Raw genomic sequence first — 14637 nt, 5'->3', positions numbered from 1 at the left:
ATGAACAGATCAACCAGGAAATAGAATTTAAAAAGTACACAGAAACAAATGAAAATTAAAATGGTCCAAAATTTCTCAGATGCAGCCAAAGTGATTCTAAAAAGGAAGTATACAGCAGTACAGGCTGACCTCAAGAAACAAGAAAAATCTCAAACAACTTAAACTTATAACCTAGAGGAACTAGAAAAAGAACATAAAACCAGCAGAAGGAAGGAAATAATAAAAATTAGAGCAGAAATAAATGATAAACTAAACAAACAATAGAACAGATCAATGAAACCAAGAGCTGATTCATTGAAAATAAATAAATAAATAAATAAATAAACCTCTAGCAAGACTTATCAAGAACAAAAAAAAAGACTCAAATAAAATTACAGTGAGAGAGAAGAAACAACCAACATCACAGAAATACAAACAATCATAAGAGAATACTATGAAAAACTATATGCCAACAAACTGGACAACCTGGAAGAAATGGATAAATTCCTAGAAACATATGAACTACCAAAACTGAAACCAGAAGAAATAGAAAATGTGAACAGACCAATACCAACAAAGAAATTGAGTCAATAATAAAAAAAAAAAAGCTTCCAACAAACAAAAGTCCATGTCCAGATGGCTTCACAGGCAAATTCTACCAAACATTTAAAGAATACCTACTCTTTTAAAGTATTCCAAAAAATAGAAAAGGAAGGGAAACTTACAAATTCATTCTATGAGGCCAGCATTACTGTGATACCAAAACAAGATAAAGACACTAAAAACACCACACACAAAAAAACAAAACAAAACAAAACACCACCCACAGGCCAATATCCCTGGTGAACACAGATGCAACTATTCAACAAAATACTAGCAAACCAAATTCAACAATACATTTAAAAAATCACTGACCACAATCAAGGGGGGATTTATTCCTGAGAAGCAATGGTGGTTCAATTTCACAAATCAATGGAATACATCATATCTATAGGAAAAAGGATAAGAACCATAGGATCATTTCAACAGATGCAGAAAAAGCATTTAACATAATACAATATCCTTTCAGGATAAAAACGCTCAACAAAATAGGTTTAGAGGGAGTATACCTCAACATAATAATGGCCATTTATCAAAAACCCGGAATTAACTTCATCCTTAATGGGAAAAAAAATGGAGCTTTTCCTCTAAGGTCAGGAACAAGACAGGGATGTCTGCTCTCACCACTTTTATTCAACATAGTACTGGAAGTCCTAGCCACAGCAATCAGACAACAAAAAGAAATCGAAGACTCCACTAAAAAACAGTTAGAACCGATAAACAAATTGAAGTCGCAGGATACAAAAATCAATGGACAGAAATCTGTTGCATTTCTATACACCAATAATGAAGTGGCAGAACGAGAAATTAACAAAACAATTCCCTTTGTAATTGCACCAAAAATAATAAGATACCTAGGAATAAACCTTATTAAAGAGATTAAAGACATGTACTCTGAAAACTATATAACACGGATAAAAGAAACCGAAGACTTAAAGAAATGGAAAGATATTCCATGCTCATGAATTGGAAGAACAAATACTGTTCAAATGTCTATACTACCCAAAGCAACCTACACATTTAATGCAATCCCTATCAAAATACCTCCAGCATACGGTGCCTGGGTGGCTCAGTCATTAAGCGTCTACCTTTGGCTCAGGTCATAATCCCAGGATCCTGGAATCGGGTCCCACAATGGGCTCCCTGCTTCTCCCTCTCCCACTCCCACCTCCCCCCGCCCCAGCTTGTGTTCCTGCTCCCGCTGTCTCTCCCTCTGTCAAATAAATAATAAAAATCTTAAAAAAAAAAAAATACCTCCAGCATTTTTCACAAAACAAGAACCAACAATCCTAAAATTTGTATGGAACCACAAAAGATCCCGAATACCCCAAGAAACCTTGAACAAGTAAAGCAAGCTGGAGGCATCATAATTCTGGACTTCAGGCTGTTATTACAAAGCTCTAGTAATCAAAACAGTATGGTACTGGCACAAAAATAGTATCCAATATACATAAAGAACTTATTAAATTCAACACCCAAAAACAACATAATTCAATTAAAAAACAGGGAGAAGACATGAACAGACATTTTACCAAAGAAGACATCCAGATGGCCAAGAGACACATGAAAAGATAATCATCACTTATCAGGGAAATGCAGATCAAATCCACAATGAGATACCACCTCACACCAGTCAGAATGGCTAAAATTAACAACACAGGAAACAACAGATGTGGACGAGGATGCGGAGAAAGGGGAACCCTCTTGCAATGTTAGTGGGAATACAAACTGGTGCAGCCACTCTGGGCAACAGTATGAAGGTTCCTCAAAAAGTTAAAAATAGAACTACCTTGGGACGCCTGGGTGGCTCAGTTGGTCAAGCATCTGCCTTCGGCTCAGGTCATGATCCCAGGGTCCTGGGATTGAGTCCCGGGTTGGGCTCCTTGTTCAGCAGGGAACCTGCTTCTCCCTCTGCCTGCCACTCCCTCTCCCTCGCTCCCTCTCTGACAAATAAATAAATAAATCTTAAAAAAAAAAAAATAGAACTACCTTAAGATCCAGGAATCACCCTACTGGGTATTTACCCAAAGAATACAAAAACACTAATTCAAAGGGATACACACACCCCTATGTTTATAGCAGCTTTACTTACAACAACCAATAGACAGAAGCACTCCAAGTATCCATCGATTGATGAATGGATAAAGAGGGTGTGGGACGGATATACAATGGAATATTATTCAGCTGTAAAAAAGAATGAAATCTTGCTATTTGCAACAATGTGGATGGAGCTAGAGGGTGTAATACTAAGCGAAATAAGTCACAGAAAGACAAATAACACATGATTTCACTCACATGGAATTTAAGAAACAAACAAGCAAAGGGAAACAAATTCGAAAGAGAGAGAGAGAGAGAAAGAGAGAGCACAGAGTCAAAGCAAGAAACATTCTTAACTATAGAGAAGTGATGGTCACCAGAGGGGAGATGGGTGGGTGGGGGATGGGTGAAATGGATGATAGGGACTGAGGAGCGCCCTTGTCATCATGAGCACAGGGGATGTAAGGAAGTGCTGAATCACTATCCTGCACATCTGAACAGTAACTATTACACTGTATGTTAACTGGAATTAAAGTAAAAACTTTAAAGTAAAAAAATAAGTAATAAAATAAAAAAGTGGTATCTCACTTAAAAGTAAATAAATACCTAAACATGCAGACAGCGGGAGCCAGGGTTCTTGCTTCAGAGAAGGGAGGAACAAATACATAAAGTGAGAAGACTAGAGGTCAACAGTGTGGTGTTGCACTGGAATTCTGGGTGTCCACGTGAACTCACGGGGTCATTTCAAAAGGACACAGAAGCCAACTCATCAGGGTTGCCGCTGGACAAATCCAGGACAATCAGACCATCAAAAGGGTGATAGTAACAGATGATGAGCCCCTGAATAAAACAGAAATCCGTGAGCCCAGCAGTAAGTGGAAAGTTTAATGCATAATGAGATTATTTACATAGACTCCAACTACCTATCCACAAAATACTGAACAACCACAAAGGGGGAAGATGTTCCCAGCAGAGGAGGGTGGCAGACACCACAGTGATCAAGGGATCACAATTCCCATCATCCGTAATGGGACAAATTGAAGCCATGCACCACCTGCTAGGATGCTCGGAGAGGAGCATGCAGCACCTCGGTGATGTTAATAACCAAGATGCATGGACTGAAAGCTCATCTCAGAAACAACAAGCCAACCAACCGAGCAGCATTCTGCAAAATAAACTGACCGATCATCTTCAGGACTGTCAAGGTCACAGAAGTCCAGGGAAAAAACGGTTCCAGACTGAAGACATTACATGCAACAAGTCATTCTGGAATCAATCATTTTACAAGAAAGGCCATTACTGGGAAATTGGGTGAAGACTGAATGTGAAAAAAGGACTAGATGGTAAAAATGTAAATTATCTGATTGAATGACTGTATGCATTATGGAGAATAATGTTCTGTTCCTAGCAAACAAACATATTCAGAAGTTAAAAAAAAAAAAATTACCTCAAAGCAGATTTCCAGGCCCTGCTGTAGAACTCAACATTTGCACTCTGGAGTAGGCCTGGAATCTACATTTTAACCAGCTTCCAGGTCACTTCTGGGACACACCTGAGCCCAAGAACCACTCACTACCCTGCACTCTCCCAGCACAACCCGATCTGAGCGAAAGCCCACCGAGGCACCACCATGCTCCCCCTAATGTGGTTCAGAAAGCAGTGGTCCCTTACTGTGCACAAGAAATCTGATTACTGGGGCGCCTGGGTGGCTTAGTGGGTTGAACGTCTGCCTTTGGCTCAGGTCATGATCTCAGGGTCCTGGGATCAAGCCCCGCATCTGGCTCCTTGCTCAGTGGAGAGCCTGCTTCTCCCTCTGCCCCTTTCCACCATTTGTGTGTTCTCTCTCTGCTCTCTATCAAAGAAAGAAAAGAAAGAAAGAAAAGAAATCAAATCGGACTACTTCTGTCTTTCCAGCCATTTTCTCTAGTAAGACAGGGCCAGGCCAGGATTACCAAGGGGGCCCAAATTCCCGAAGTCTGCAATTCTCCCTGACTGTTCCCTGACTTGAGCTGTGTGATTTCTCATCTGCCACCTGGAGAAGGAGGGGAGTTGTAAAAAGCTTGTTTGATTTTTAGTGCTCACTCCCTGTTCCCACCATTTCACTCTTTCTTTTATAAGCCCCATCTCATTAGCCACGTGGTAAACTCCACTCAGAATGGCACACTGGCCCCATATTTCATATCCAGAGCCAGGGAAACAGCTCAAACAACTCCAGCAACTCATAGAGGTAATTAACTGCAGAGGACACACACCCGAAATATCCTGAGCACAAAAGGAAAATCACAAGGTTCCAAACTTAATAGTCGACTCATACTTGACTGTCATTTACACTCACTCAAAACTCTTTCGAGTTACTTCTATAGGGCACTGACTTAAGGCAGCTTACTGCTCAGTTCAGTCCTTTAGGTCATTTAAGGGTTTGCTTTGAGGTCCAACAGGCCTAACATGAATGCTGGCTCTGCCTCTGTGTGACCTTGGGCAAGTCACTTGACCTCTCTGGGCCCTGGTTTATCACCTATAAAATGGGAGAATAGAAATACCTGCTTCAGAAATTACAGGCACAGGGGCGCCTGGGTGGCTCAGTCGTTAAGCATCTGCCTTCGGCTCAGGTCGTGATCCCAGGGTCCTGGGATCAAGCCCCGCATTGGGCTCCCCGCTCGGCGGGAAGCCTGCTTCTCCCTCTCCCACTCCCCCTGCTTGTGTTCCCTCTCTTGCTGTGTCTCTCTCTGTCAAATAAATAAATAAAATCTTTAAAAAAAAAAAAAGAAATTAAAGGCACAATTAAAATAAGTGTGTATGTGTGCACACGCATGTGTGTGTATAAATGCAACTATCTATCAAGTGTCTGGTAAATAAGTACCAAGTAAATGTTAGCTGTTCTTTTCTGTCATCATTATTCATAAATTATAAATGGGAGCTCTACCATCATTGTCTCCTAACCGAAAAAGGTTTTCTCCACGGAAGTGAAAGGAGAGGGAAGACCTTCAATAACGCACAAGTCATTCCTGGAGTATTTCGACGTCAGGCATCAATACAGAGTCCTAGTCCCCCAAGCTAATAGGATGAATCACCGATTCAAACTCACCTCCTCCGAAAATACTTGCCTGATTTCCCCAGGCTGGTGTCAGCCCCTCTAGGGATAGAGCCTTTCCCACATTAACTGGGAGCTGAAGGGGCGTCTCACTGAATTCGGCTTCCTCGGGAGCCAGTTTAGGACACCCTAAGGTCCTCCATGTGACAATCTACCTTTAGGAAGAGTGAATGCAAACCGTATCACTGCAGGGGGATAACAATAAATAGAGCCAAATAAGGCAACCTCTCACAAGAGGGAAGAACGAGCAAAAGAAGCAGCTATGAAATGGCCACCTGTTCCCTGAAGAAGGTCCCAACAAGAATGCTTGAGCGTGCACAGGAGCAGAACACAGAGAGAGCTTAACTGCAGGGCTATTCTGGAGGTCTCAGAATCGCAGACCCACAGGAACCAGGTGAGTAACATGCAGGAGGGAAGCAGACAGAGGCAACGTACATCAAATATCCATCACACATCATGGGAAGGTAGGAGTCACAGGAAAGTGCACACGTCTGCAGGGGACATCTATGACTCAACAACAGGCACACAGGACTGGGGCCCCAGTGTCACAGATCTTCAAGCCCTTCAGGAGCAGCTGACAATCTGGATTTCTCTGTCAAGTTTTAAGGTCTTAAACACTGATTCACACACACACACACACACACACACACACACACACATGCACACACAAAACAGCTCACATGCCCAACAAGACCCACCTGTGAGGCAAGTTCTGGCCGGGGGCCCAGAGCTCTTTCACACTCACCTCTCAATATCAAGCTCTGCCCTCCATCAGACCATAAGTCTATGTGCCAGTTAGCGTCCCTGTCTTAGACCAAGAGGAAATGGATTTAAAACCCTTCAGATCCTGTCAAAAATGCATAACCTGAATCTAATCGTGAGCCAACAGCTGCCAAACCCAGACTGAGGGATGGTCTACGAAGCCAACTGGCCAGAAAAGGAATACACAAGTCAAGGTCATGAAAAACAAAGATAGTGTGGAAGGGCTCCACATTAAGGGAGATTTAACAGATGCAAGAGTTCAATGCAATGCCAGATTCTGGATTGGGCCAAGAAAAGGGCCATAAAAGGCTTAATTGGCCTCAATGGTTAAATATGAATATGGGCATCACATACTATCACATCAGTGATATATTTCCTGAATTTTACCAACACACGATAGGTATTTATGAAAATGCTCTTGTTCTTAGGAAACACAGCACTTAAAAATGATCAGGAAAAATGTTTTTATAGGTAGATACAGAGAAATCTACCTCAAATATGATAAAATGCTAACAACTAGTTAATTTGGCTGAAAGGTACATGGGAGTCCTTCCACTATTCTTGCAATTCTTCAGCAATTTTTAAATTTTTTCAAAGTAAAAAGATGTGTAAAAAAAAAAACAAACAAACCAGGCTTGCAACCAATGAAAACATGGGTTTATGATAACAACCCACTAAGTAGGGTTGAAAGGGTTAAATAGCTCATAATTGGTGCTGAAAGGCCACAACAGTTTGCTTTATAAATATAAATACAGCACATTAAATAGGATCTGAGAGGAACATGGCCTAGCTAGTACTATTACTTTGATAAATATCAAGTTCAGAGGGCTGCAGTTCATGAAACCTACCTACCTCCTCCTTTGTGCCAAGGCCAACAGGACCACTGTTGCTGAACCTGGCCAACACTTCTAGCAGCATTTGGGCATGAGGGGGCATGCTCACCATTACTGTGTAGTCTGCCTATAGGAAGCAGGGTCGGGGGGGAGGCCTAGAATGGTCCCCTTCCTTCAGGAAGGTGGTGTGGCGTCTGGGATTTTGATGGTCTGTGGAGGAGCTGTTGTCACTGCTGAAGCCTTGGGAGGCAGACACATCCTGCATCTGAATACCAAGGTGAAAACTCAATTTGGCTCTTGAATAAGTCACAATAGTCTCATCAAATCCCAGCCTCTTGAGACTACAGGCAGGAAATGGAGACTCTATGAATTTAACAGGGAACAACAAAATACAACAATGGAGGCCAAGAAGCAGAGAGAGAGAGAGAGACAGAGAGAGACAAAGGTTACTACACAGGGCTGTCTGGCTGGAAGACCTGCTCTGTTGACCCACAGGGGTTAGGGGGTGGGGATGGATCGGGTGTCTGTGGCGGGGGGGGGCGGGGTGTGCGCATGTGATGCAGTTTTATTAGATACAAGTAATTAAAAATCAAGGTAATTTCCTCCGAGATCCAGGTTTTCAAGTTATCTTGGAAAAAAGCCAGTGTGTGACCACAGAGGGCCTACGGGCTCTCGGGGCCACTCATGGGTGACAACAAGTAGTCGGCTGCTCCTTCAGGCAGGACAAGTGCTCTCTAGTGTCCCAAAGGGTCCCCCCGCTGCCTGTTCTCTCCTAGGCCCTGCTTTCTTCACTTCCATTATCCACTTGGCCCCTGTAGGAATTCCAGTTTGAGACACCACCTCCCAGCCCCACTACACATAAACACCGGCACTCCAACCAATTCCAGAAACAGCTGTGGGACAGAAATTTCATGGTCAAAGCAAAGATGGGATATAAAACTTAGGTTACCACAGTGTTTTAAGTCCAGGTTCATACCAACAGCCCTCCCTATATGATGGCTTACAGTTTCGTGACCACAGCACAATGTTCACTGGTCTGCTCAAAAAGGCACATTCACCTTGATGAAGAGTCAGCCCACAGGATGTAGCCAACTAAAACACATCTCTGAGGAAACACAATTATTTTCCCTGAACAGATAATGACTGCAAGTCGACAGAGCAGAAAAGAAAAAACACCAAAAATAAAAAACAAAAAGAGCCTCCTTCAAGTTGTCTTGTCACTGCTGCTTGTCTTCACTGGATGAAAACATTTTTCTACTATATTCAATTCCACCCCACACCTTGAGGATGAGTTACTGAGAAACCATGAAGGACACTACTAAGTATAAGCAATGTTTGTTATCTAGCCTCCCGGTTCCCAGAAAATTCCAGAAGGCCAGAACAATGTGCCTGGAAAGCTCTGAAGATGGCTTTATATAGGTCAGTGCCCAAACCTGAATGAAATCCTGTGCCTTCCAGGAAGCTGATGAGGCATGGTGGTCTTCAAGTCCAGGAGGGAACTGGATGGCTTTTGTTATAAAGGCGATTGCAACTCAGGAATACAGCAACCAGCAGGAAGCTGTAGGAGGTCCAAAGCTTCCTTGCTTTTGTTTGTAAGGTGGCTGCCTGTAGGCAGGACCTCCTCAGAAGCAGGAACTTGACCGTGCACAACATGCAGCATGTACTGCAGAGCATGGAACTCATGCTCAAAGATGGTCTGACAACACAACAACCGAAGATAATGAACACATCCACTTCATTCAGCACCTGACTCTGGGGGGAGTAATTACTAAAAAAAAAAAAAAAAAACCTTTTAGGAACAATAAAGGAATAGAACTATGGGACTGTGGGCAGTGATGTCATTTTGGAGTGTTGTTGGGGTCTGGAGCTGACGGCCAAGAAAAAATTCTTGAGACGTCTTTGGTGCAAAAAGGTGATTTTATTAAAGCACAGGGACCGGTGGGCCGAAAGAACTGCCCTGGGGTCACGAGGAGTGGCCCAGTATATACTTCCAAGTTGGCAGGGGGTTAGGGGTGCATAAGTCTCTAAGGAATTTTGGAAGCAAGGTTTCCAGGACCTTGAGAGGGCTAGCTACTGTTGGGGAAAAGGCCATTTTTAACTGTCTAATAAAACCTTCATCATGAGACCCTTCAGATGTGTATCAGTGGGTCATATGCTTGGGGGATGGCTACCAATGTGTACCTTGGGGGTAGAAATAAAGGAAGTTCCTAAAAGACTTTTTATATCTTAAACAAGACTCAAAGGATCCTGGGGGTCGGGCTAAAATTGTCTCTTGCCCTTGGCAATGTATTAACATCGAGGCAGCTGAGTTTCTAAAGGAGTGTCACTCTGCCTGTTTCAAGGACTTGTCGATAGGGTTGTAGGAAGAAAATTTAATGTTTCATTTTGCTTTTTTTTTCCCACATCAGGCTGTATGTTAATTATTGTAGATTTACCTTCTCAGGCATAATATTATGGTAATATAGGATACAGTCTTTATTCTTGGGAAATAAATGTAGGGCTAAAGAATCACCATGTCTGAAACCATTTTTCCAGTATCTCAGAAAAAAAAGTTATGTACAACATATGTGTGTGTTTATTCTTTTATTAAGAAAAAGAGTGGATAGGGCAATTCCACCTGAGAATCAGAACAGCAGGCCCCTCCCCCAGAAGACCAACACAAACCTCTCACCCACACTAAGTCTACTGATCAGAGAGTGATGCAAAGCTTCAGCTCTAGGGGAAACAGGATCCAGCATCTTTTGGGGTCTGTTTCTTTTTGTTTTGTCTTTTTTGTTTGTTTGTTTTTATTGGATACAGAGCCATTTTTTAATTTTATATATTATATTTTTTTTTCTTTTTTTTCTTTCTATTTTTCTAACAAGCTTCTTATAACAAGCAGACCAAAACACACCCAGGATCTAACTTCTGTTTTGTACTTTAGGGTTGTTTTTTTTTTAATTTTTAAAATTATTTTATTTCGCCTTTCCCCTCCCCTCCAAAATAACAAGACAGAGGAATTCACCCCAAAGGAAGAATAGGAAGAAAGAACAGCGACAGATTTAATCAATGCAAATATAAGTAGGATGTCTGAAGTAGAATTTAAAAGCAATTTTAAGGATACTAGCTGGGCTTTAAGAAAGCATGGAAGACACTAAAGAAACCCTTACTGCAGAGATAGAATAACTAAAATCTAGTCAAACTGAAATTAAAAATGCTATAACCGAGATGCAGACTCAAATGGATGCCATAAAAATGAGGATGGACAAATCAGAGGAATCAGTGATACAGAATATAAAACCATGAAAAATAATGAACTGAAAAGAAGAGGGAAACAAAGGTAATGGATCACAAAGGCAGACTTAGGGAACTCAGCGACTCATTAAAACAGACTAACATTGGTATCCTAAGAGTCACAGAAGATGAAAAGAGAGCAAAACATTTATTCAAGCAGATTACAGCTAAAACTTCCCTAATATGGGGAAGCATACACACACCAAAATCCAAGCACAGAGAACTCCCATTAATTCAACAAAAGCTGACCATCGCCAAGGCTTATCATAGTCAAATTCACACAATACACAGACAAGGAAAGAATCCTAAAAGCGGGAAGGGGGAAAAAAACCTAAACCTACAAGAGAAGACAGATCAGGTTTGCAGCCGATCTGTCCACAGAGACTCAGCAGGCCAGAAAGGAATAAAAGGAAATATTCAACATGCTGAATGGGAAAAATATGCAGCCAAGAATTCTTTATCCACCAAGACTGTCATTCAGAACAGAGAGATAAAGAGTTTCCTAAACCAAAAAAAAAAAAAAGTAAAGGAGTTCATTACCACTAAACCAGCCCTGCAAGAAATATTAAGGGGGACTCTGTGAGTGGGGGGAAAAAGACTCAAAGCAACAAAGACTAGAAAGGACCAGAGAACATCACCAGAAATACCAACTCCACAGACAACACAATGACACTAAATTCATCTCTTTCAATATTCACTCTGAATATAAATGGACTAAATGCTCCAATCAAAAGACATAGGATTTGGGGCACCTGGGTGGCTCAGTCGTTAAGCGTCTGCCTTCGGCTCACGTCATGATCTCAGGGTCCTGGGATCGAGCCCCGCATCGGGCTCCCTGCTCCGCGGGAAGCCTGCTTCTCCCTCTCCCATTCCCCCTGCTTGTGTTCCCTCTCTCGCTGTGCCTCTCTCTGTCAAATAAATAAATAAAATCTTTAAAAAAGAAAAGACATAGGATTTCAGAATGGATTAAAAAAAAAACAAGATCTATTTTTATGCTGCCTACAAGAGACTAATTTTAGACCTTAGGACACCTGCAGATTGAAAGTGAGGGGATGGAAAACCATCTACCATGCTAATGGACATCGTCAAGAGAAAGCTGGAGTAGCCAGTTATATCAGACAAACTAGATTTTAAACCAAAGACTATAACAAGAGATGAAGAGATGAAAAAAAAAAAAAAATACAAAGAAATAATGCATGGGTTAACCAGGAAATTAATTTAAAAAATACATGAATGCAAATGAAAACACAACAGTCCAAACCCTTTGGGATGCAGCAAAGGCAGCCCTAATGGAAGTATATTGCAAGGTCTACCTCAAGAAGCGAGAAAAGTCTCAAATACACAACCTAACCTTACACCTAAAGGAGCTAGAAAAGGAACAGCAAATAAAACCCAAAGCCAACAGAAGAAGGGAAATAAATATTACAACAGAAATAAACTATATAGAAACAAACAAAAAAACAGAAGAACAAACCAATGAAACTAAGAGCTGGTTCTCTGGAAGAATAAAAGTGACAAAACCCTTAGCCAGACTTATCGAAAAGAAAAAAGCAAAGACCAAAATAGATAAAAGCACAAATATAAGAGGAGATATCACAACCAACACATTTATACTATGATAAATTATATGCCAACAAACTGGGCAATCAGGAAGGAATGGACAAATTGCTAGAAACTAACAAACTACCAAAACTGGAACAGGAAGAAATAGAAAATTTGAACAGATCATAACCGGCATAGAAATTGAATCAGTAATCAAAAATCTCCCGACAGGGGCACCTGGGTGGCTCAGTCAATTAAATGTCCAACTCCTGGTTTTGGCTCAGGTCATGGGATCAAGCCCAACTTCGGGCTTTGCACTCAGCTTGAAGTCTACTTCAGATTCTCTCTCCCTCTCCCTCCCCAACTCGCTGTCTCTATCAAATAAGTAAAATCTTAAAAAAAAAAAAAAAAAAAAAAAACTCCCAACAAACACAAGTCTGGGGCCAGATAGCTTTCCAGGGTAATGTTACCAAACATTTAAAGAAGAGTTAATACCTATTCTTCTCACTCTGTTCCCAAAAATAGAAATGGAAGGAAAACTTCCAAACACATTCTACAAAGCCAGCAATACCTTGATTTCAAAATCAAGACCCTACTAAAATGAAGAATTGCAGGTCAGTATCCCTAATCAACATGGAGACAAAAATTCTCAATAAAATATGAGCAAATCGAAGTCAACAGTACATTAAAAGAATTATTCACCATGATCAAGTGGGATTTATTCCTGGGCTGCAGGGGTGGTTCAGTACCTGCAAAAAAATCAATGTGGAACACCATATTAACAAAGTTTAAGAACCATATGATCCTGTCAATAGCTGCAGAAAAAGCATTTGACAAAATACAGCATCCTTTCTGGATAAAAACACTCAACAAAGGAGGGATGGATGGAACATACCTCCACATCATAAAGGTCATATACAAAAGACCCACAGCTAATATCATCTTCAATGGCAAAAAATTCAGAGCCTTTCCCCTACAGTCAGGAGCAAGACAAGGATGTCCATTCTCACCATTACTATTCAACATAGTACTGGAAGTCTTAGCCTCAGCAATTAGACAATAAAAAGAAAAGGCATCTGAATCAGCAAGGAAGAAGTCAAACTTCCACTCTGTGCAGACAAAATGATAATCTATATAGGAAACCCGAAAGACTCCACCAAAAACTTGGTAGAACTCATATGAATTCAGCAAAGTCACAGGATATAAAATCAATGTGCAAAAATCTGTTGCATTTCTCTACACCAATAATGAAGCCACAGAAAAAGAAATCGAGGTAGAATGGTGGCAGCCACAGAGGCTCTGGCAGCTTGGGACTGAGTGCAAGTAACAGAATCACCATGATTCTTCAGAGGCTCTTCGGATTCTCCTCTCTCATTCGGTCTGCAGTCTCAGTTCATTTGAGGAGGAACACTGGTGTTACAGCAGTGGCATTTAATAAGGAACTTGATCCTGTACAGAAACTCTCTGTGGACAAGACTAGAGAATACAGAACTAAGCAACAGGCATCTGAAGGACCCGTTGATACTGGCCCAGAGTACCAGCAAGACCTAGAGAGAGAGCTTTTTAAGCTTAAGCAAATGTATGGTAAAGCAGAAATGAATACATTCCCGGACTTCAAATTTGAAGAACCTAAATTTGAAGTCATCGAAAAACCCCAGTCCTAAAGAAAGAATGTAAAATTTATTTGGTAATTTGTCCTAGATTAGTTGTACAACTGTATCAGAATAAACATACATTTCTCAACTGTCAAAAAAAAAAAAAGAAATCGAGGAATTAAGGAATCGATCTCATTTGCAATTGCACCAAAACCAGTAAGATACCTAGAAATAAACCTAACTAAAGAGTTAAAAGATCTGTACTCTGGAAACCATACAATACTCATGAAATTGAGGAAGACACAAAGAAATGGAAAAACATTCCCTGCTTATGGATTGAAAGAACAAATACTGTTAAAATGTCTATGCTACCCAAAGCAACCTACACATTAAATGCAATCCCTATCAAAATACCATCAACGTTTTTCACAGAGCTGGAACAAACAATCCTAAAATTTGTATGGAACCATGGAAGACCCCAAATAGCAAAACAATCCTGAAAACAAAAAACAAAACTAGAGCATCACGATTCCAGATTTCAAGCTCTATTACAAAGCTGTAGTCATCAAGACAGTATGGTACTGGCACAAAAACAGACACACAGATCAATGGTACAGAATACAGAAATTAGAAATGGACCCACAACTATATAATCAAGTAATCTTTAATGAAGAAAAAAAAATACCCAATGGGAAAAACAGTCTCTTCAACAAATGGTGTCATGAAAAATGGACAGCCACATGAAGAATGAAACTGGACCACTTTCTTGTACCATACACAAAAATAAATTCAAAATGGATTAAAGACCTAAATGTGAGACAGGAATCTGTCAAAATCCTAGAGGAGAACACAGACAGCAACCTCTTTTACTTCGGCCATAACAACTTCTTAGTAGACACATCGCTGGAGGCGAGGGAAACAAAAG

General features: G+C 40.8%; 1 protein-coding gene and 1 pseudogene across 1 annotated transcript in view; one reads left to right on the top strand and one right to left on the bottom strand.

The window, feature by feature from the left end:
* Nucleotides 1-14637, bottom strand: part of SNX29 (sorting nexin 29) — a 507012-nt gene that overhangs the window by 324310 nt on the left and 168065 nt on the right. The window lies entirely within an intron of this gene.
* LOC114219871 (ATP synthase peripheral stalk subunit F6, mitochondrial pseudogene) lies at nucleotides 13455-13781 on the top strand (annotated as a pseudogene).

This window comes from Eumetopias jubatus, unplaced genomic scaffold (assembly GCF_037043125.1).
Source record: "Eumetopias jubatus isolate StellerSeaLion01/CBP00866 unplaced genomic scaffold, mEumJub1_p1.0 scaffold_12, whole genome shotgun sequence".
NCBI classification, from domain to species: Eukaryota; Metazoa; Chordata; class Mammalia; order Carnivora; family Otariidae; genus Eumetopias; species Eumetopias jubatus.
Note: the sequence above shows the minus strand (reverse complement) of the source record. Positions and strands in the feature narration are given on the sequence as shown.